The 25066-nt window shown below is 36.8% G+C and overlaps 2 long non-coding RNA genes across 3 annotated transcripts; both read right to left on the reverse strand.

Moving 5' to 3' along the window:
• Window positions 1-10148: 10148 nt before the first annotated feature.
• Window positions 10149-12452, reverse strand: LOC121053069. Of its 2 annotated transcripts, none has more exons than XR_005810640.1 (4): window positions 12235-12452; window positions 12032-12114; window positions 11145-11211; window positions 10149-10449 (listed from the first exon to the last, which is right to left on the reverse strand). It is a non-coding gene; the product is annotated as an uncharacterized LOC121053069 (long non-coding RNA). The 2 variants fall into 2 exon arrangements; XR_005810641.1 differs by having other exon boundaries at window positions 11140-11211.
• Window positions 12453-13395: 943 nt separating this feature from the next.
• Window positions 13396-23385, reverse strand: LOC112202747. Its single transcript, XR_002937558.2, has 4 exons — window positions 23243-23385; window positions 23009-23070; window positions 22176-22239; window positions 13396-13559 (listed from the first exon to the last, which is right to left on the reverse strand). It is a non-coding gene; the product is annotated as an uncharacterized LOC112202747 (long non-coding RNA).
• Window positions 23386-25066: the final 1681 nt, after the last annotated feature.

A 25066-nucleotide genomic window follows, 5' to 3' on the forward strand; every position in this document is an offset into this window, starting at 1 on the left:
AGACTGAGCTTGCCAATATGATCATCTTGCATGAGTACCAATTGTTGATGCAAAGACTGAGTTCACTTATTTATAGTCATTTTCATTATCTAAGTCGGTATTGAAAAACGAATTTAATTTTGCTTATCAACTTAACACTAAAGTAGAAATATTCAGATTAAAGAAAAGGGTGATTCTATTCGGACCTCCCAATTTACTCTTTAAACCTCCCTCTCAATTTTTTTCATCAAACTTCCTAATTTACCCTCATTCTTATTTTAAGAATTTTCAGTTTTCCTTCAACTGACTTTGGAAACTAACTATCTCGATCATCATCTCCAACCTATCTCTTCATTGCATGGTCTTCTACAAGTCTAATCAACAGATGCTGGGATTTTAGCCTTATTAATTTGTTGTAAATCATCTTAAAATTCCACCATATTTCTTGATTGACATGTGTAATCTTTTAATTGGGTTTAGGGTCTTTCAAATATGAAACTGGACTTACAATCAATTTAAGTTTTTGATAATTTTCTCATTTACTGAATTCATGTTTTCGAATTAAAAGGTGAATTATGATCGAGATCAAAATCTTCACACACACACACACACACATATATAATTCATCTCCACCATTTGATTGCCTAGCCAAGATTTGTCGTGAAGCGGCCACGGTTTGGTGGGTTAACACCTTGATGGAGAGAGTTTATATTGGAAGTGAATTCCGATGGCAGTGCTGCAGACCTGCAGTGGTCATAGATAAGTGAGGGGTCCTTTGACATGAGTTTGTGAAAGTCATAGGCTGTGTGAAAAATTGAATAAGAACAAGGAAAAGGTCGCCTTGGTTGGTTTGAATTTGAGAAAATGAGATTGTTTTGAGTTTGTAGGGATTAGGGAGAGTGATCAATTATAACTATTGTAGGTGGAGCATTTGGAACGAATGAACAGAGACTTCTCAGATACAAAGTTGCAACATTTTTTTTTAATTTTGTTTAAGGGGTAAAATTGTGATTAAAAATTTACAAAAAATAAGGGAGGTCCAAATAGCAAATTAAGAGGTCTACCACCCTAAAGAAAAACAATAAAGTAGTAATAGTATTTGTTAAAAAAAAAAATAGTAGTAAGTATTTAAAAAAAAAAATCCTAGCCTTTAATAGGCTGAAAGCTAAGGCCTTCAATTTATTATAAAAAAAAAAAAAAAAAACCCTATATTGAAAACGGGTAAATGGGTGGGTATGGGTTTATCTGTTTAGAAACGGGTTGGGTAAATACCTATACCCGCGAATTATTTAATGAGTATTACTCGTGAATTATGATTGGGTGGGTATTACCCAATGGGTACAAATGCAAACTTGATTGAAAACGGGTATATGGGTGGGTATGAGTTTACTCGTTTGGAAATGGGTTGGGTAAATATTCATACCCACGAATTATTTGATGAGTATTACCCACGAACTATCATTGGGTAGGTATTACCCAATGGGTATAAATGCCAACTCTAGCTGTAATTGGCAACCTATGCATAGATTAGCCTAGAAATAGTACTTGATAGCTAGGTAAGATCTGGTTAATTTTTACCTTGCATCCTCTAATGACCTTTTTCTGGGGAGTTGGAGGATCTAGATCTTAACTTTATAGGAAATGTTCCTAAGAAATAAAATAAATAAAATTTCTTTAGTGCTTTCTTAACACCATTTCTGTTTCCTAAAGTTAACAAATACTGCAATGCATTAACCGCATATTAATTCATGAGCAACTTTTATAAATGTCATTCACATAAATTTGATGCCATATATGCATTAACACCATTTTTGTTTCTTAAAGTTTTCATACACCAAATCTGTTTGTGTCATATCTTAATTAGTGGGTTGCATTCATTTAAGCATTTACAAGAGTTTTTGATATTATAAAAGTCTATGAGTATTCAATTGAGATTTTAAAGAAATTTAGATTTTAAAGAAATCTTTTAAATTTTATTGTATTCAATTAGAATTTAAAATTATTTATTCAAATCTGGCAATATTCAAAAGTATACAGATTTATAAGGATTTTGTTTTAGGATATGAGAATTGAGAGAGATTGATGAGAGAATTGTGTATTCATTGATAATAAAGGCCCTACATATAGGGATTACAAAGTACATAATCTTGGAGTACAAGGATTCCTATTCTAACTTGGAGTAGGAAATCTCTCCTATTACAATTATAGAACTAATCTTAGTTTGACAAGACACACTAAATGTCAACATTCTCTAACATTTCCCCTTGTGCCGCTCAAACTTGGTGGTGACGCTTTGATCGTTGCCTCGTTAAAAACCTTGCTCGACTAATAAAAACCCTGTGGGAAAAAAAAAACCTCAAGGAGGAGAAAAAGAGTACAACACGTCCTTCACTCTTCGAGATCGAACATGTAGACATCATACCTCCCTCTGATGTCGACATCTCCCCCTGATTACTACAATCATGGGAGTTCGGATAACTTTCTCAATCTGATGCTCTTCACATGTTTCTCGAAGGTGGATTTAGGTAATGACTTAGTGAATAAGTCCGCTACATTATCCTCTAATCGGATTTGATTCACTTTAATCTTTAGAAGTGATTGTTGTTGCTGATTGTAGAAGAACTTAGGCGATATATGCTTGGTGTTGTCGCCCTTGATGAAACCTAACTTCATTTGTTCAATACAAGCTGCATTGTCCTCATTAATGCATGTAGGTTCATCTGAGGTAGACTTCAAACCACAAGTTCCTCGAATAGGTCTAGTTATAGATCTTAGCCATATGCATTCACACACAGCTTCATGTAGAGCAATAATCTCTGCATGATTCGAGGAAGTAGCAACAAATGTCTATCTTGTAGAGCTCCAAGATATCACGGTGCTTCCCATGGTAAAGACATAACCTGTTTGGGAGCGACCTTTGCAAGGGTCAGAGAGATACCCTGCATCAGCAAAACTCATCAAAACATCACCATCGTTTTGTTGTAAGGGAGGTGGGTGAGGCCGGCTACCCTTTGTGGCGGCAACAGTGCTGGAGGCGGCGACATGGCCTGCCAAGGCAGTGTAGACGGCAATGCTTTGCCGTATGGGGTTCGATCTCATAATTTCGTCATTCCTCTTATCTCTGTAGGGATAAAACAAGCTCATATCTATCGTACCCTTTAAGTATCGAAATATTGTCTTTTCACCAATTCAATGGCATCACGTTGACGAGGGCTACAAATGAGGTGTCCGGTCTTGTATTGTGTTAAGTACAATAATACGCCTATTGCACTTAGGTAAGGCACTTCTGCCAATTAACACGTCTTCGTCATCATACTTGGGACGAAACGTATCCCTCTTAGGGTCAAGACTACAGAAGGTCATGAGAGTGCATCTTGCCTTTATCAAAATGTCAAAGCATTCATTGACACATTATACAAGTTCTAAATCTAGACAAAACCGTGTTCTCCCAATGTCCTTCATCTCAAACTCGGATTTCAGGTGATCAGCGGTTTCCCTTAACTCTTAAGGGTTCCAATTATGTTTATCAACATAAACCAGGACAATTGCAAATCTAGAACTTGTCATGGAAATGCACGAGCATGTTTTATAATATCCCTTCCAAATCAAGTAGTCACTTTCGTAAGCGTCTCAATCTCATTACAAACGCGTTCCGTGGTCTAGAGCTACTTGACTTGGGTAAATGAAGTTCACAAGAACCTTCATTATATTCCGTATCTAGATCCCCATAAAGATACGTAGTGACCACATTTGTGAGCTGCATGTTCAGTTATTCAGAAACTACTAAACTGACAAGGTAGTGAAGTGCAATGATATCTATTACTAGAGAATATGTCTTCTCATAATCACAAGTGTAGTTCGTAGAGAACTCTATATTCACAGGAATTGGTTCTAACATTAAGGCGTCCCCCAACGATGTCTCTTGGACATAACCACAATCCTGAATATTCTCATGAGACGAATTTTGAGTATCAATGATCAATGGATCAAGTTGTGCCAAACTCGCTCTCTTTCTAGGGTGAGAATCCATCGAACCTATGAGTCTCCTACGCTCTCTAGCGGAACCCATGGCCTATCACTCCATTATGCCACCTTGTGGCATCACCATACCACCATCCATGGTAGTGGTGCCATACCCATCTCCTCTGGGTGGCACCATGTCCTCCTGTTGGGACATCAATCCTTACAGACATGTTTACAGCAGGTATATGTGATTTCGTCACTTTTAGGGGATCAAGATGAGACATAGTGGGGACAGACCACGATAATTTTTGTTGTTTCTGTTGAATGTTGACGTTCTAATCTCCTCTTAACGACCGGAAGACTGTCTCATCAAAGTGACAATCCGCAAATTTAGCGGAAAAGAGATCGCCTGTCAAGGATTCTACATAGCGGACTTATAGTTGGAGATTTATATCCAACACAAATATATATATATATATATATATGATTTTTCTCAGGTGCGGACGTCCATACCAAAATTTAGGTACGGATTTCCCGTTTTCAGCCACTTTCCGATCACATATTTTGATCTTAACCGTTCAGTTTTTAGGTCCTAATGTATAGATCATCTCTAAAAAATTTCAGCCAATTTGGTGATCGTTAAGGTATCCAAAACTGCAATTTACATGAACGAACCGAATCTGAAGAACCGGAACCATTCGTGTACATTGTTGTAATTTGCAGTTTTGAATGCCTTAATGATCACCAAATTGGCTGAAATTTTGCAGAGATGATCTATACATTAGGACCTAAAAACTGAACGATTAAGATATGAAATGTGATCGGAAAGTGGGGGAACATGGGAAATCCGTACCATCCGCATGGTACGGACGTCCGCACCGTAGCCTGACTGTTTATATATATATATATATATATATATATATGTGCATTTGTTGCAATGACCCATTTTGATGCGTTGTGGCGGCACAATTGGTACATAATCTGCACACTCAAATATACATAAGTATGAGATATTAGACTCGCACCCAGTCACTAGCTATAACGCAAATAAAAGTTGAGTGGCTAAGAGTCGTAGACGAATTAGCATAGCTGCATACGATATTGCATAACCCCAAACAGAAATATCTGTGCGCATTACTAATGTCCGGGCTACCATCGTAGTCGTTTAATGGTGGCTTTTCCGTGAGACCATTGAGGTGTGTACATGGGAATATGATGCGTAATATCAATTCCCAATGATATGCAATAGTCATCGAAAATTTTTCGATGTAAACTCTCTAGCATTATCAAGTGGAATTGACTGAATAGGATGATCCGGGTAGTGAACCCATAGCCATATGATATGGGCTAGGAGTTTATCATAAGCAGCATTACAAGAGGACGATAGCGTGACACATGATCAGTGTGTCCGCACATCAACCAACACCATAAAACATCTAAGCAGTCCACAAGTTGGTTGAAGCAATCTATAAAATTCCCTTGGATTCTATGTAAGAATGAAATTATTTCCTTAATGTCCTTTGCATAGGGTGGTCTCAATCCTAAAAAGTAGGCTTTACAGAACAAAAGATGGGCCGTAGAAGCAACCAATGAGGATTTTGGTTGAGCCATGAAGTCACAATTGACTTTAGAAGTAAAAAGATAAGGTGAATTGGGGTTCTTGGATTCAAAGCCAAGTGATGGCCGCAAGCGGTAGGCGGTGCCGGCCATTGGTCGTCAATCTAGCATGATGGTGGCACAGTGAGGCGTAGGGGGTGCCATGCTTCTCCTCGAATCAATTTTTAATTCTTACTTCTTTTCATTCTGAAGAATGGATGTCCGTGTGAAGTTTTTAATAGACGGATCATCATGTCATGACCTGGGTGTCCCAAGCGGTCATGCCAAAGCCTATATGTGTTGGAAACCCATAAATTATCTCTCATGACATGGTTTGATTCAATGATTCGAATAGTGGTTGCATACAACCCTCTAGAACGACACATAAGTTTCTCTAATACTCGTTTATGTCCGTAGTCATTAGAGGTGCTGCAAAAGAACTCTTGTCCATTCTCACAATGTGTTTCCACATGAAAACCATTGGCTCTTATATCTTTAAAGCTGAAAAAGGATTCTTCCGGCCCTAGGAGCATAGAGAGCTTCAGTGACATGAATGATTGTGCCTTTTGGCAACAAGAATTGAGTTGGTCCTCGACCATGAATCAATTTAGATGACCCTGCCATAGTAGTCAATGAAGATCGAGCAGACGTTATCTCCAGAAATAACTGCCTATTTCGAAGTATAGTGTGCGTAGTAGCACTATCCATAAGGCATTCCAACTCTCCAGGAAACATACTTGAATGAATAAAGTTCAAATCAAAATCAACACTTTATTTCAATGAAAGCCAATGATTACGTCAAAGTTTCTAAATCAAAATTTAATCCAAAATGATAATCAAGCTTAGACAAGTAGTCGTTATTCAATCCTTTTGGTAACTCCAATTTGATTGTGACCAGATAAGGTAAGGCGAGATTTTGGTGGAGTTATACTCACTTGTAAAACCGTTCTCTCAGTTCAAACATTTCCTAGATATCACAATTAATTGGATGAGCCTAGTGAGAAAGAGTTATAATCACTGTCTTTGTTGATAATTTCCAAAATTTGGATTTGGATTGAAAACAATGACCTTTGTATGGTCAAATTTTGATACTCATGAACACTTTTAGTCCGTAGCCTACGAACGCTCTTAATCCGTAATATTTCAATACTCACGAACGCTCTTAGTTCGTGGTTTACGAACGCTCTTAGTTCGTAATTTAGCGTGAACTCCCCACGGTTCCAATTTTGTTAATCGAACCCACGTTACAAGAAAAGTGGGATGTAGGAGAAAAGATTTTGGAAGTCCCCGAGTACAAGAAAACAAAAAATTGAAAGAAGCAGGAACTTTTATAAAAAACTTTCCTGGTGTTTTCTTGTTACCTGATCTTGCTTAGCAAGGCTGATGCACGCGCGTGTTGATGCAGGCGTGCAAGGCTAATCTGATTTTGCATAGGTGTGTAGGTAGGCACGGGTGGTGACGCAGGGAGGCGCACTAGATAATCCTACGGTAGGGCTCTAGGGTTTCACAGCATAGAGAAGAAGAAAGAATGATTCTTGGCTTTTGATTCAAGGTTAGGGCTCGTGCTGATAACGCGTTTTAGGATATGAGAATTGAGAGATATTGATGAGAGAATTGTGTATTCATTGATAATAGAAGCCTATATATAGGGATTAGAAAGTATATAATCTTAGAGTACAAGTATTCCTATTCTAACTCGGAGTAGGAAATCTCTCCTATTACAACTATAAAACTAATCCTAGTTTGACAAGGCACACTAAATGTTAACATTCTTCAACAGATTTCATTAAATGTTAGATTGTGGAGGATTTATAGTTTCTTTTATGCATATCAAAACTAAAAAACAATTCAACCAATTTCTAAGAGATTTGGATGGACTCTTTCTCGCTCAAAGAAAGAAGAAGCTAACTATGACTACTACCCTCAATAAATGATGCTCATCCATTTTCCCCTAAAGTCATTTTCCCAATATCCTCCTCGGCCTATGCTCTTATCATATTAATTATGTTTATCATTATGGCTTTAGAAGCCTTAATAATCCTTCTAACTAACTAAGCTCACTTTTGTAAAAAAAAATACATACATTTGTGTGTTTTTATTTATTTTTATTTTTATAAATTAGAAATGAAATAAATTATGTAATTGGTTCACTATTTTTGTGTGTAATGTTTTGACTAAGGTAGTATTATACTAAGATAAAGAGATTCCTCCTCGAAGCTCCAAAAAACTCAGACTTTGCCTCTAGGCTTGAGATTTTCTTCTAGTCCAGCGGTACTCGAGATCGGCGTTGGTTTCACCATGCCCATATTGGGTTGCTGCTGGGCGGGTACTTGAATGCTAATGCTTGGTAGTCTCATGCGTGAGGTTTGGCTCAAGGGTTTGGCGAAATGGGTGACGGAAGAGTCCGGACAACATCTCTGACTCGCAGTTAGATTATGCAGGGATGACGAGTTTAGTCTAGAGCTTCCAAGACATGCGGTGGCGGGTGTCTTCTTCATGGGATTTCCAGGACTAGTGGTGGCAGTATGGCTATGGCGGTTTCTGGGTGGATCATTGTGGTGGCTTGCCTTTGGACGTCTAGGAGGATCACTGTGGCGGTGTGGCTATGGAGGATCTGGGCAGATCGTGGTGACGATGTGGTTAGGCGGTTCTGGGCTATTTCGTGTTAGGGGGGTTGCGGCGGCTTTAGATCTGGCAGAGTAGTCGGCGGCGGTGCACCAACTGTGCGTGCGCCTAATGGATGTTGGTGATGGTGTGTCGGGCTTAGTCAACCCTTCTATGATGGGCCTTGTGCTGGGCCCCTTCTCTTGGGACTGCCCTCTTGGGCTTTATTTTAGGCTAGAGTGTTTTGCCCTAGGCCCATCCCTATGTTTTTTTGTTGATCTAATTACAATAATTTCCTTGTATTAGGAAGCTATGCATTTATGTGCATTCAATGTACCTTTAACGCCTCTGTAGTAGTACCAAAGGAGGATTATCGCTATGTCTTCGTATTTAATTGTCTAATAAGTGGGGCTATAGCTATGTACCATTGTGGGTACTACCACTATCTTCTTGTCTACTGCGGAAGAGTATGTAACAACCTATTCTAGTTTGTGATGCAATATATTGGCATCTGATTTGGGTTTGATTAAAAAAAAAACGAAGGTAGTATTATAAAGAGATGGAAACATATCTAAAGTAATGAATACTTGAAAACCAAGCATATTATACACATGTTAAGGACTTTATAGGAGAATTATGAGTCTATAGTTAATGAAAAATGTGTGAGAGCCCAATAGTTTGTACCAAAATTATATCCCAAATGACGTGGCAGTGTCACATCATTTCATACATGTATTTGAATTCCTAAAATTAATTTTTTTTTGTTATGTCATTACAAATTTCCAAAAAGAATTTACTTCTCTTCTATAAAACTCCATGTTAACAGTTTCACTTGGTGTCTTCATAGATTTTTTTTAAGTTTTTGACTAACCCAATTCATGAATTTTGAGCATTTCCAATAGTAAAAACTATTTTTTTTAAGCTAAATTATCTAAAAGTTAAATTTAGTAAATTTCTAGCTTTTGCTCCAATAGTTAAACTAGAAAAAGTTGAACATGGAGTGTTTGGTTTTTTGTTATTTTCTCTCTCATTTATAGCTAAATTTAACTAGAGAATTTAGCAAATGTCAAATTTGACTTTCATATAGCTATTCAACTAGAGTGCTAAACTATCTCAAATTAGTCAAATTCTTAATTTTTTTTTTTTAAGAGATAGCTAGTCGGTTGAAGATGTCCAATACACTTATAATTGAACATTACAATTAGTTCAAGGGTTTTAATTATGTAGAGCTCTTGCAATTATGCTCCCCAGTTGAAAATCTATTACTGGTGTGAGTAGCCCATGTTTCATGATTTAATTGGAAGTTCCAAGTCCAATTAAAGTTGAAGTTCTTCAATTCTTCATGCCTTGGGGACCTCAATGTACCCAATACTTACAACACCATTTAACATTCTTGTTCATGAATATCAGGTATTATATACACTGTTATTACAAATCACACGTGAAGCTTCATAGAATTACATGGTGACAATTCCCATTGTGTTGGTAGTTTGGTACTTCATGAGAGAAGCTAGGATTCATGGTGGCTAACGTAGGGTTCTCCTTCCCTTTTTTTTTTTTTTTCCTAATCGAATAATTAAAGAAATTGTCTTCTTAAATTGGTTAAAATTTACATCACTTGTATTGATAAACAAAAGTGTTGAGGTGGCTTTTGCCACATTATTTGAGATTCATATTTGGTAAAATATTTTGTAATATGTAGTACTTTTTATGGTTAATATTGCAATGGTCAATCCAAGTAAAGGAAAATACTTACATCCAAACCAGTTTGGACCTATATGTCAAAAACTTTCTCTCTTATTTGCATATATTCAGCGATCTAAATTCATAATTTAACCATTTCAAAGTTGTGGCGACCCGAAGTGGGTATACCATATCGCCGTAATATTAAGCCAATAGGAGTTCGATACGTCGTAGACGTCCGTAGACCTACCAACTTAATACTACAAGGCCTTTGGAAAATGCAAATTTTAGAAGATAGGAGACCAAGAAAACTTTTAAGGAAGGACTTTAAATCAACAACCCAACATTCAAATTAACAAGTCTGGAAATGCTTCAAAATAAAGTGGGCAAGTGCACTGTGACGCCTTAAGGCTTACATCATAACCGAAATGAAAGGAGTTCAACAATAACAATAAAACAAAGGGGTGAGGCGCGCTCCTAGGTAGGCGGACCTCACAGAGTTCAACATTGAAAGAGAAGCGAGTAAATCGATAAAGTACCAACAGGGAAGAACTTTAAGCAACACACGGACTCGGCCAACGACCCACTTCTAATCCAAATCGTCCGGAATGACCTCGTTGTAACCTGAAATGTAGGGGTGAGCATTTCGTCCTCTCTAGCCCAATAGGGGCCGACCCAACCTTAGTAAGGTTTGAAAACTAATAAGTAAAACATAGCTACTAGAATATAGATTGCGCGTATTTGTAAAATCGAGTAAAACAAATGCAAACAAAAACAATAATTGTTGTTTCGTTTCAGGAAATCATATGCAGCATGCTTCACACAACTTGGAGCTCCGAAATACTTACCTGCTGGCTAAACTAAAATAAATCGGTGATCGACCCGGTTCGTCATCCTTCGAGAACCGGCCAACTACTCTGTAGTCCTTATGACTACAAGTAGCGAAAGTGTCCATTTCTTGGCTCTGAGTCTCCTATGACTGGTTCACTGTCTGTACTCACCTTTCCTCGACAAACATAGGAGCACAGCCCCCTTCGGAGGTTCACGGTTATCGACACCGTGGGATCCCTAGGAGTCAACACATCTAGGTCCCATTCACTTTCAGGTCACAAGCACAAACATACAAAGGGTATAGTATCTCAACATCCAAGTCTAGCCTCGGTTTTCACAATCAACAATTATCAGTTATGAAAACACATGTCTCACGAGGCATCGAATAATGAACAACCAAAAACGTACTTGTAGGCAACATAATATTATACTAGAGCATTCCACATATATCAAAAAGCCTCTAACAAGGAAGGGGCAGCTCACCTTACCTGGAAAATGCCGGCGTATTCCACACTCTGATGCTTTCCGCTTAAGCTTCATTAACGATCGTGTTTCCTGAACCATTACTTAGTTTGTAAGTAATTATCCAGGTAAACATCATGATCAACTTTAAGTAATCGCACACACTAAATCCTTTTTATTTCAATGAGGTCATTAATTATTTCTTTCAACCTTTACCAATTTGAAAAACTAACTTCTTTCTTAAAAAAGAAAACGTCCTTATCGCTCCGCTAAACTTTCGCCAATCCGAGCAACCAAAGTCGAGTCGATCCTCACGTTTTATGAGGTCAGTCAACCCTGGTCAACTTCGGAGTTGACTTTTAACCTTTGACTTTGACTTCTGACTTCTGACCAAGTATTCTTTTATTTACCATTATTTCTTATTTATTAAAAATAAATAAGTAAATAATTATAAATAAAGTTATACTTTCACCCATTTACTCCTCTTTTTTTACCCTTTCACTTTTACCACGAATTTCACCTCCACACTTTCACTTTTACCTTTTTACCTCCTTTTTACCGAATTTACCTTTACTTTCACCTTCTTCACTTTTTACCACTTTACCACGGTAAAACTCTTTTAATCAAACTTTTACTCTTTTTCTTTATTTTCTTTTTCTTCCAAAAACAAAGCCATTTCTTTTCTTCTTCCTTTTCTTTTTCTTTTGGCCAAAATTACACAACAACAATCACCAAATCTTCAATACCAAAATTCCAACATTTTGGAAACTAGGCTAATAAAATTCTACTAATTAAACCCTTATCAAAGATCTAATTTTCACAATTTTTCCAACAACAACAATATGTCAACAAAATCAAAATCAACCAAATAAATTCTAAAAATTCTAGCATTTGTCCAAAACTCATTCCTTACCCTTTCTTCTTCAAAACTCATGGCCTAATCCTCCTCCTTGGCCTTCTTCACCACAAATCCTTGCCAAACCCGTAACCTAGCCTCTTGATTTAGGGAGAATAGGGTTCATGCAATCAAAATCACAAATCAAAATCAAAAACTCGGATTTAGGAAGAAATAGGTATAGATCGGATGAATAGAGGCTAGATTAAGAGGAAGATTACCTTGATTTGAACTTGGAAAGAAGAAATCACAAAAACCCCGAAATTGGCTTCGGGTTCTAGGGGTTTTGGAGGATTAAATGGCCAAATTTCTTGATTTTGGTTGGAGAAATGGAAAGAGGGGATGAAGAGAAGAAAATCTGGAAATTTTGGTGAAGAATGGGGTTCCAATGGCCTGCGGCGGGGCTATTTTGGGAGAGACGTAGAGAGAGAAAGCTGAAATGAAAAATGTGAGGGTTGAGGCTAGGGTTTGGAGAATATTTTGCGTTTATACCTCTCCCTAAATTTAATTGTGAAAAGTCTAATTTGCCCCTCCTTTTGGGCCAAGTGGGCTTGGGCTGCTCCATTTTATTTTTCTCTTAATTTCTCTCAAGCCCAATCCGAAAACACCTCTTCAAATATCCTTATTTCTCCGACATTTCACCGAATCCTTTCAGGAAAATTTTTCGGGCTTGTCCTAAGCCTTGATACTTTTAAAAATAGTTTCCTAGACCCAAATTGGATTTTCTCTAAATTCTTAATCCTTTTAAATGGCCTCAAAGTCTTAACCTAAGCACGAATACTTTTGTACCTTACGAATATGTAGTTTCATACGTTATACGACAAATTAAAATAAACAAGAAAAAGAATGGGGGTCTACAAAAGTTAAATTCAACATTTAAAGATCATTTTTGAAGAAAATCAATGACGAAAATCATATATGCATTCAATTGCATCCAACAAATGAAATGTTATGATGAAATTGAATGAGTAAACAATTTTGTTCGCATTGATTTTGTGTAGAGATGATCTTTCAATGTTGATTTTAAATTCTGATCGGTGACAAGTGACGGAGGTGTTTCTAGATTTTCTCAGATTGCTATTTGCTTGTATTGACTGGTTTTTGAGACTGGAGTGGCGGATCTAGTCCCAGAGGGAAGTACAAGTGTGGATGAGGCGACCAAGATGGTGGTGGCGGCCATACTATAGAGGAGGGGACCTGCTTCCTTAGGGTTTGTGTTGGGCGATTCTTTCGGGCTTGGACTTGGTTGGGATGTCTGTCACGACCCCAAATCCAAGGCCAATATTATACTGAAATATGGCTCGTGAATTTGTGACGTGAGTCAAAACAAATAAAATTTTCTTCTTGAATAAATCAACAGGAAGTAAAAGAAAATAGATACATGTTTGAATAGTACTTTTATTAGAAAACAAATATCGGTAATATATTTACATAACCAAAGTTAAGCAAAATTCGAATCAGTACAGGTATTCACTAGAAATAGTAGAAGAAAAATATTATTTTATCTAGTAGGTTCACCCCGTTTCCCCAAGCATCTACTTAATACCTGAAAACAAGAAGGTGTAGCATCATGAGCAACACAAGCCCAGTAAGTACACAACTTACATTCTTATATTAATGTGTCTTATAAGAAATCAAAACTGAACAACCAATTAAAATGTACCAAGAACCATTTATATGTTCATACAAAATTCTTAAATATGTATATATATACACACAATACATACACACATATATACAAATATATTCATTCGTGTGAATGATTTATGAGACTGGTAATAAATTAATCACTTAATCACATCTCCTTATTGAACCAACAAATATTGCAGCATTAATATGTGAAATAACATTAAAGCAATACATGCTTGATCACAACCAACAAATATTGCAACATTAATATGTGAAATAACATTAAAGCAACACATGCTTGATTCTCTTTTTACTAACACCTTCACATATTCAAAATATATCATAGATAGATATTTGATCAAAATAATATAAGTACACTTCTCTTTTTAGTGAATTTTCGGATTAACTGGTAACAAATCACAAATCCACGTGTTAGGGTCCGACGTACTATACCCAAAACACGAGAAAACCAGGTTGACTGGTATCAAATCATAAATCCACGTACTAGGGACCGACGTACTATTCCCAAAGTACGGGTAAGCCGCAGCATACCAAAGACACAACTAAGGCATGTATACTCAAAGTAAGCACACTTCCTAAGAGTATAATAGTGCACTATCTGAAGGGACTAGAGCCCACAGCTTAACAACCACGAAGCACAACCACGAAGCATAACCACGAAGCACCAAAACACATTTACCAGTAATTCACTTAAGCACGGGGTTGTTGTAATCACCCGGCTTCACAATTGTACTTTTCAGACATAATCAAATTCACAACATACAATCTTTATAAATTTTAGATCGTAATGTATGTATATGTACACACACATATAGATACATATACTTGGGAATAATCTCATATGAAAACATGTATAACATAATTGTATATCACAAATAAATAAATTCACTAACAAACAACATAATTAAAAAGAAGCTTATACATAATTGAAATAAAGTAAAATAGGTAATAATAAAGCACAAGCATTAAATAAGTAACTATAAATAATTTAACAAAATTAAATTATAGTTAGTATAAACATTAAAAAGAAGCTTATACATAATTGAAATAAAGTAAAATAGGTAATAATAAAGCACAAGCATTAAATAAGTAACTATAAACAATTTAACAAAATTAAATTATAGTTAGTATAAACATTAAAAAGAAGCTTATACATAATTGAAATAAAGTAAAATAGGTAATAATAAAGCACAAGCATTAAATAAGTAACTATAAACAATTTAACAAAATTAAATTATAGTTAGTATAAACATTAAAAAGAAGCTTATACATAATTGAAATAAAGTAAAATAGGTAATAATAAAGCACAAGCATTAAATAAGTAACTATAAACAATTTAACAAAATTAAATTATAGTTAGTATAAACATTAAAAAGAAGCTTATACATAATTGAAATCAAGTAAAATAGGTAATAATAAAGCACAAGCATTAAATAAGTAACTATAAACAATTTAACAAAATTAAATTATAGTTAGTATAAACATTAAAAAGAAGCTTATACATAATTGAAATCAAGTAAAATAGGTAATAATAAAGCACAAGCATTAAATAAGTAACTATATACAATTTAACAAAATTATATTATAGTTAGTATTTCAGTCCTTATGTCCAAATCCATTGAAGTTCATCAACCATGTTCATGTTTCTCCGATTAGAGTCATCAAACTTCAAGATGTGTTATGTTATCCATCACAAGTCCGAATTAGTCAAATGAGTACACCGTTTCAAAGGGTTTTTCACAAGGAATGCAATGGAATAAGTCATGTAGTCCAGATCAGAGTGATATAGTCCAGAAATGGTGAAGAACCATAACAGTGCAGAAACCGATATTTTTGATACTGTCCTTTGATGTCTAAGTAATTACGTACTGTGTATTTTACCATTACTTCTCAAACTCTCCAGATCAGAAGTAGAGGTCCTAAGCTTCAAATTGATATAAAGTTTGTAGAAAATGGATAAGAAATGAGGGAGATATGAATTTTTGAAGTTGTGATAGCTGTATGAGATTTCCAGCAAGTTTAAAAGTTGAAAACTTTGATTAGCCATAACTTCTTCATTTCTTAACCTTTTTTAGTGATTCAAAAGCCTAAATTGAAAAACTTTTGATGAGGAATTTAATACTATAATTATTTTTGACAAAACAGATTTTTTTATATACGAAAATACTGGTTTGCAGCAAAGCAGATCATTTTCCATCTTATCATTGATTATGTAGTTTGATAAATCTTAAAGACAAAAGAACATAAAAATGTATTCATGTACTTACTTAAGAAACTCAGGGGTGAGGTGAAGATTTTGGTCTTGAATTCAAGCTTGGACTTTTTTAAGAAAAACAAAGGGAGCTTCTAAAGAGAAGAAAGGATGAAGGATTTGTGTGGGAATCTTGAGTTTTCTCTACAACTAAGGAGGCTTCAAATCAGTTTTGCACTTGATTTTTAAGCTTGTAGGAAATATGATAGAGATCATGTGTTTAAATAGGCTAGAATTAAGCATAAAATAAGTAAATGACAAATTATTATAAGGTGAGTGACTAATTACTATTTAGGTTGAATGATTAAAATGATAAGATAAAATTAAAAAAAGTAATAAAAGAAAGAAAACATAAATCCACTTGCTAAATATATATATATATATATACATATATTTATATGTGTGTGTGTATATATATATATATATGTATGTAACACACACATATCCATATGCACATTTACCCAAAGTAATAAGTAAAGAACTTTAGTGCTTTCTTAAGGTAAAAAAAAATTACAATTATTAGTACTAAAATGACATGCATAAAAAAAATATAACATAGATGAGAGTCTTGAGCTCAATAACAAAGATTTTTCAAATATAGTTAATAATATAGTGTTCTATAGTTGACACTAATTTTCGGGTTATTACAATGTCTACTAGAGTTCCCATTTTTGGGCTTATTGGATTCCTTTGTGGACCTTGGTGGGCCTAGCTATTTTGTAGGGCTGGGCACTAGGGATGGCAAAAATCCCCAGCGAGGCAGAGCTCTATTGGATACCTGCCCCTAATGGGGGGAGAATTCGGGGACAAATGGGGAATGAGGATAGGGGTGGGCATAAATGACTGAAAAACCGGAAGGAACCGATCCGGACCGGCCGGTTCGGGTCGGGTTTTCGTCTGAAAATAAGGGCTTTCGGGCCGGTTCTGTCCCTGTAGTCAGTGTGCCGGTCCGGTCCCAGTTCTGAATTTTGAAATACATAAAAACCCGTTGGGCCCGAATATTGTATATATTTTTTTATTATGCATAATTCTTTAATCTTTTTTATTTTTTTTTATCAATCATTCTCTCTCCTCTGTCTCATTATTCCTCACGACTTCACTTTTCTTCTTTCTTTTTCTTCTCTCTTTTTCTTCTTGCTTTTTCATCTTCCTCTTTCATCAATCATTCTGTCTCCCATTTCATTTCAGAAAAATCATTATCTTATTCTTCTCCTTTTCTTCTTTCTTTCCCATCTTCCTCTTCCCTCGGTTCGGCAGTTCCTCTCCCTTAGTTCCTCTTCTCTCTTGGTGGAAGCGCAGCCTCCAAACCCAACCCAGATAGAAAACTAGTTGAGGTTTCGGATTTGAACGGTTAAGTCACCGTCGTCGAGATCTGCCGCCGGAAGATGCTCTTCGAGAGCGACGCCTCAAACCTCTCCGTTTCTCACATCTGCTTCACCACTCAGTTTCACTCCCCCAGGATCACCTGCCTCGCCGTCCACCACAACCACCTCTATGATCAAACTCCAGCGACCCCAATCCCAGCCACGAAACACTAAGCTCTCCTCCTCGTCCTCTCTGTCTCACTTCTCCTCTCAACCACGGTCTCCTCCCACTTCTAATTGCAATCTGACCATGGTCTCCATCGGACTGAGACACTGAGTCCCCTCCTCATCCTCTCTTTTGTGGCATGTTTAAGCCCGAAAGCCCGGAAACCTAACCCAAAAAATTTCAGTCCGGGTTTACTCCGGTCTCAGAATATGGATATCACGTTTTGGATCCGGCCCGAATATTTCGGGCTCGGTCCCGATCCCTAAAAATATAGTGCCGGTCTGAGACCGTGCCCAGCCCTAAATGGGGATGGGGATATCCAATCCCCGCTATCTAAGATTGGGGATGAGATTGTGATCCTCATCCCCAAACCCGCCCCAATAATATATACATATATTTAACTTATATATATTTTTATATTTTTATTTTATAATATAAATCACAAATATATACATTTGATACTTTACTTTAATGGCTACACTTTTATTTTAAGGGAAATTTTTAAGAACAGTACATGACCTTAAGGTCACTCCGAATTAAGGTGGCCAATGTTTGTATAACCCAGAATAAGTACATGAACTTTTAATCACGACCCAGTTTTCATACATGCCGTCACTAACACCGTTAACACCTATGCCTTATTAATATGCCATGTGGCATAGATGTTAATAGTGTTAGTGACGACATGTATGAAAACTGGGTCGGGATTAAAAGTTCATGTACTTATTCTGGGTTATATAAACGTTGGCCACCTTAATTCGGAGTGGCCTTAAGTTCATGTACTGTTCTTAAAATTCTCTCTTATTTTAATGATGTTTTTACTTTTGCACTCACTGAATTATGATTTATGAATTTAATCATATTTTAAATTTATTTGTTGTAGATTTTAATTTTAAAAAAGGCAATATGAGAAAAAATTATTTTATTTATTAAATTCTTATTGGGGATTTGAGGCGGGTTTGGAGGCTTAGTCCCCAATGGGGATGGGGACGGGGAATCCCCAATATATTTTTATTGGGGATTGGGGCGGGGATGAGGGTAGAAAATGACCCCGGGGATGGGGATGATATTGTGATCCCCATCCCCAACCCGGCCCATTGCCATCCTTACTGGGCACGGGCTGGGCTATGTATCAAATAAGAAGGGCCCGAACCTGGACTAAAATTTTCGAGGCGGCTCAAATGTTGTTATTAAATTTCAGGGATCATATTAGACCCAGATCGTTTTTTTTTTTGGGTCGGTTTTCCAAGCTTTCGGACCCATTTTGCCTTGTGAGAAAGAAAAAAAAAAAAGAAAAAAAAAAACATGCTTTAAGGCTTTCAGCTCAGATCCAAGTATCCGACTTCAAATCTCATTGATGTGATCTCTGCAAAATCTAGATAAGATAGCAAGAAGTTGAAGATACCCAGATGACCGATCTACATAGTAATCTAGAAAACTATAAGGCGCCCAGATAACATACCTAGATGGTCAAATTCCAATATACATGAGAATCATAATTCAGAGATGGACAGAAAATAAAGTTGCTGCAAATTGAATCAGATGAGAGTAATAGGAAGAGAAGAATTGAATCGGTGGTGGTCTGCCAAAGCTTTATGCAATTATGAAAGCTTCATGTGATAGGAGCATAAAAGGCGACGAATTTATAGTTCAAACCTTTATACTTTTGCTTAGTTTATTCCTTAAAAAGATCAATTTAACTTTGTTATTTTCTTAGATACTTTGAGAAACAGTTAAGGAGAAAAGAGAGCTTCAATAGGGAACTCAAGACACCTCACATGAAGTAGTGATGCAAAGGATGGATTTTGATCATTCATTGGTCCTAAAACTCAAGAGAAGATGGAGAGAGTTGTCATGAAAAACAGTTGCAGAAAACAGAGTACTAGAGTCTGCCTTATTTTCTTCTGTCTTGGAAAGCTGTTTTGAATAACTTTGGAGTGGAATTATGAAGAAAGGCCTAACAACATTTGAAGACCACCTGTTCTACTATAACTACAGGCCAAGATTTGGTTCAGAATGATAAAGAGGAAGCCGGAGGCTGTGCTCCAAGTTGGTACCGTTAGAAGACTGTTTCCATCAACTTTTCAGGAAGCTTTTTCAAGGACTTTTCTACTGGACTTAAGGGATGAAAATCATGAATTTCTCTGCCCAGATTTAAAGAATACATGTTGTAGAGAAGTAAAAAATCAAGAATAATCCAGAAAGGTGGTGTAAAGCATAAGTTAAGATGCTGCAAAGATGAGCAGAAGATAAGGAAAATCTGGAATTTCTGACAAGTCTTTCTGCGAAGCATTTTCAAGACCGTTGTTAGGCCACGTTTCAAGAAGCTTTCTAGAAGGTTTTTGCACGGTTTTGAAGAGTGACATCAGGAGTATTATGTGCCAAGAATATCACCTTCGAATCTGCTAGGAATCATTGTCAAACATGGAGAGGAAAATCAATCCTAGTTGAGAAAGGAAAGTGAATTAAAGGCTATATTTTCTGAAGATATTCTTGGCAAATTTTGGGACGAATTTTATTGGATTTTTGCTGCGTTATACTTATGAAGAGATGGTTAGAAAGACTTAAGGAAGGTTCAAAAGATTGTGTGGCAGCTAAGCAAGTGGAATTAGAGAAGAATAAGGAGAACTCATCTCGGTTTTGAGGGGAAAAACTAGGGGTTTGTAAACCATAAAAATAGGAGGCTTCTTTGCGTCATTGGAAGACTAGATCATACAGATTTCACGCCTAAAAACACCCCTAGCTCTCTGATTTTCGAGGCTCCATACAGGCATAAGGAAGAGAAGACACCAAAGTCGCCATCTGCCACCACCGTGAACATCCATCTTCAAGCAACATCCACCGTGCCTCTTCACTCCCTTTTCTGTGACTTTGTCTTCTTATTTTCAATATGTTACTGTGTGTTTACCTTAAAACAATGAGTAGCTAAATACTTTTGTGTTAGGGGCTAGTTTGAAGCCCTAAACTATGGTTCAAGTTTCATAATAAATTTCTATGTTTTAGTTACTTTGTCAATGAGATTGTTCTTTGGTTCTGGATTAGATGAATCTTTTATATGTATGTTTTATGTGGCACCAAACATATAGGACATGCATGTAATTGGTGCTAGGTTAAATAGCAATTCACCTAATAGTTTTGTGATTTTAACCGAAGTAGTAAAGCCTCTCGCCTAGGTGTGTACCAAAGATGAGGAATGCAACTAGACACGCTTGTTGTACTAGTTTGTACATGTAGATTGACATCCTTCCATATGTGCTTAATGCTTTAGAACTTGCTAAATGTAGGAGCCGCTTGTGATCTCTATGTTGCATGTTTTCAAAAGGTTCTAATAATGGCGCTTGTTCTTGTTAGAACATTATAGGGAAGTAATATAAGGTACTTAGCTTGCTTCTAGCTTTGTAACTTAGTCAATCTCATTCTCATGACTTAGTAATAAACATAGGAAGAAAAATTGGAACTTGGATTGTGTTTAGAGGTGGATAATGAACTCCTAACTGCTCATCATCATATTCACAACTTTACTTTAGATTCATCTTTTGTTTTTGCTTTATTTTCAGCATAATTAATCAACAATTCCCCCCCAATTGTGTTTTTCAATTTGTTTCATATTGTAGTTTAACATTCTAGTTTTCTTTGTTTTGTAGGTTACATAAATTGAAGGTGAACCCTTGATCCTTGGCGTAGAACGATCCCTTACTTTCACTACTACAACTTGACAACAAAAAGGGTTTTAATGACAGGACCCGACCCAAGAATCACCCCGAAACCTGGATACGACCTTGCGGGGCCCACGTTAGGTGAAATCCAACCGAAAAATCGGCAGAACCTCCCTTAATATGGGCAACCCAAATAGTTCACAAACCTGGATATGATTAATATTAGGGGAGGTTCTGCCGATTTTTCGGTTGGATTTCACCTAACGTGGGCCCCGCAGGCTCGTATCCAGGTTTCGGGGTGATTCTTGGGTCGGGTCCTGTCAGTTGGTATCAGAGCAACACTAATAACTAAGCCGATATCATACAAGGAAGGTTAAGTAATAACCTACGGACAAAAACGGAAGCGCTGATTCCAAAGTCTCTAGAGCCTGGACGCGATCTCGGCAAATCTGAAATCTGGGTATTTGAAAACGAAGGGCCCAGGGGAAAACATATAAAATCCATTAGCGTGAGTGGAAAAAACCGAAACAAAATTCGAAACAATTAATGGAATGCTTCCCCATTTCTCTTTTTAACAAAACCATCATGCAACGAGACTCCATAAAATTCCAACTCAATCCTTTTTCCAAGAAAACTCATTTGATGACTAGGAAGGACTGCTTCCTAGGCATCTCATACCATCTGGGAGGGACTGCCACCCAGATGACGCATCAGAAGGGACTGCCAACAGGAATAGGAGGCGGTGGTTAGATGAGACTGCCAACTAGCCACAAGTAGTAGACGGGACTGCCGACTAACTACCTCATGTCATCTGGAAGGGACTGTCAACCAGATGACGCATCGGATGGGACTGCTAACCGAGCTGTAGTCTGGACGAGACTGCCGACCAGACTATTACCTAGAAGGGACTGCCAACTAGGTAAGATACGCATGCGCCAAAACTGGCCTCCTTATCAACTGCTTTCTTTTTAAATCCTTTACTTTCCACATAGTCACATTTTCTCAAATAATAAATCAACTGAAAACTTATTTCCATGCTGCATGCATTATTTTAACAAAATAAAAGTCCACTCACAAGTAGTCTCGCAGCTAAACCTGCTGCCTGCCCGTGTCCTCCTCGCTCGAGGGCTCAGTACGTCCTATAATAAATGGACATAATAATTAACCTTAATAAGGAAACAATCTCAAGATCAAAACTCATTACTTCGAGAAATTAGTATTCCTTCTATAAAGCAAAACTCACTCTTCAACTTGGAATTTACATTCTTGAATACGGAAATTTTCCTAACAATTTAACGTCCAAGCCTAATCTTTAACCTTCACAAGGATCGTTTCGATAATCTAATCAATGTAAAACTCGATTCCATGACCAAAATCGATTACCAAATTAAACATAATATCCTTTCCAAAATTTCCGAATTCTTTCTTAACTTTCCCTATTTCCATTCACAAATCCATCTCTAAATCTCAAATCCTCTCTAAATTTTCTTTTCCAAACCACAATCTCAACACCAAATTCCTCAACAAAAAAGATCAATTCCACAATAACATTGATAGTAAATTATCAAGATATTTAGCCAAAAGATTCATCAACTAAAACATTCAAAACATCCAAAATTCCAAATTTCTCTTTGACATTCGAAACCCAATATACTTCTCCAACCTCTCAACACTCTCAACTCAACACTAAAAACATGACAACAAGTTCTCAACCCAAGATAATAATCTTAACCACCTTAGAACCACAACCAACATCAAAACTCCAAGGAAACTCATTAACCAACAACCTTAAATCTAACACAAAAATTCATAGATTGCAACTAACCGTTCCTATACCTGCAACAACAACCAAATTCAAGTAGAAATATCCAGAAAAATCAAACAAGAACCCAAGAATTCGAGAGTTACTGTTCACGGTACTGTTCACAGTCTCAAACACCTTCAAATCTTCCTCCACCGATCAAAACGAGCTGCAACAAGGTTAGGAACAAGTTCAGCACTTCCCCAACAACCAAAACCCCCAAAGAATCCGGCCGGAAATCGCCGGAAACCGAAGATCAAAGCAAAAACCAAATTTTCCCATTTCTGGAAATTTCCTCTTCAAATCTCAAAAACCAAAGCTACCCAAGTCAGAAATCTTACCTTAGATGCAAGAGGAGGAAAAGAAGATCCTCTAATGGCCGGTGGCGGTGGTTTCACCGGAAAAAATGGGTTTCGGTTTGGAGAAAAGAGGAAGAAAAGAAAGAAGAGAAAAGAAAGAAAGAAGAAGGAAGGGGGGGGGGGCGGCTGGAATCGGTTTCCCGATTTCTCTCTCCTCCTTTTCTGTTTTATTTCCTCCTTTCCACAAATAAGAACTCACATTTTTAAAATAGAAACCATGTTAGTAAATTTCCATTTTTGGTCATAACTTTTCCGTAGAAACTCCGATTTAAACAAACTTCGTGTCCACGAACTCGATTTTTCGTATTCTACAACATTCTCAAACAATTTTCTTAACTCAACGGACGAGGAAAAAGTCAACTCCTTGGTCAATAACGGTAAAAAGTAAATAGTAAAAACTTTAAGGTACGGGGTATTACAATTAAATTGCTTGCTATTTTCAGCAGAGCATCATGCAATCATGAATTAACGCTTCATGCAATCATGCTTTGTAGATATTGGGCGTGTCCTCATAAGCATCCTTAGGGAGAGCCCTATCCATGACCTAGTATGCAACATAAAAACGACGCCATTGGACGCAGCTCAGGGGTTTAGCTTCACCGTAAGGCTCGAACCCAGTAGTGAAGAGAAGTTGGAGAAAGAAGTTGGAGAAAGAGAAACGTATGGAAGAGTCAAGAGTCAAGACGGGACCTAATAGAAGAAGAGAAGGAATCAGACCAAAAAAAAAAAGCATATAAGGCCACTTGTTCGGGCCTAGCGGGCCTAACGTCAAATTAATATCAAGGCTCGGGACTGGCCAAAAAGTTATAGACATCGGCTTGGACCCATAAAAATTATTAAATTTTATTTTAAAATAAGGACCGAACCGGCCCGAATTGACTGGTTCGGGTAGGTTTTTCGGGCTTTTTTGCCCAGCCCTACTATTTTGGGCTCACAAACTTTTATTTTTACTATAGTTTTTGGTTCCTTTTTTTTTTTTTTTTGATTTGGGAAGATCGACAAGAAGCTAGTAGCTTCATAGGTAATTCATTAATTTCAGAGTTCAATTAGTTTCTTGTTTTGTGCTTAATAAAAAAAAGATGGGTGTGTTGAGTAATGCGCTTGTGTGAGGTGTGTGCTGCTCAGGGCCAGTCCTGAAAATTAAGAGGCTTAGTGCGAAGATTTAAATGATGTCTTATTAATCACAACCCCAATTAGAAGAATTAAGAAAAGATGTTTGGTATAAATAGAAGAAAAAAATAGTGGAGGCCTAAAAATATAAACAAGGAAGGAAAATAGAAAGAAAAAAAAAACGTCAAGAAACCTAACACAAGATCAGAGAAGAAAGTAGAGAGGCCTTAGGAATGAAAAGAAAAAAGAACCCAAGACCAACCAAGCCAATTAACTTAAGGTAGAGTTGCCAATTGAACTAAACAACAATTCAATAGCTTTCAACATATATACTTGATGAATATATTTTATCAAAAGACATTACAAAATTGAATTCCAAGCCTTTGAAAACCAGTGGCCTTGTGCGGCTGCTCTACTTGAACACCACCAGAGTCGCCCCTGGTGCTAGTGTAGTGTCCTCTATGTAATGGTTTCTTCTGACGGCTCTATGGACAAGCCGTTATTGTACTATTTGCTGAGTTATATAGATGAATGACCTTTTCAACTCAAAATAAAAATAAAAATTTCAAACGGTTAAATTATTTTATTTTAATCGGGATTAATGATCACGAATTTGTTGTCCAAAGAAAATATAGAGTCTCTCTGTTGGTGATTTTTTGCCTTGATTGAAAAAGAGACCCGGCGAGAGGCCCGTTT

Source organism: Rosa chinensis, chromosome 5, assembly GCF_002994745.2.
Source record: "Rosa chinensis cultivar Old Blush chromosome 5, RchiOBHm-V2, whole genome shotgun sequence".
NCBI lineage: Eukaryota > Viridiplantae > Streptophyta > Magnoliopsida > Rosales > Rosaceae > Rosa > Rosa chinensis.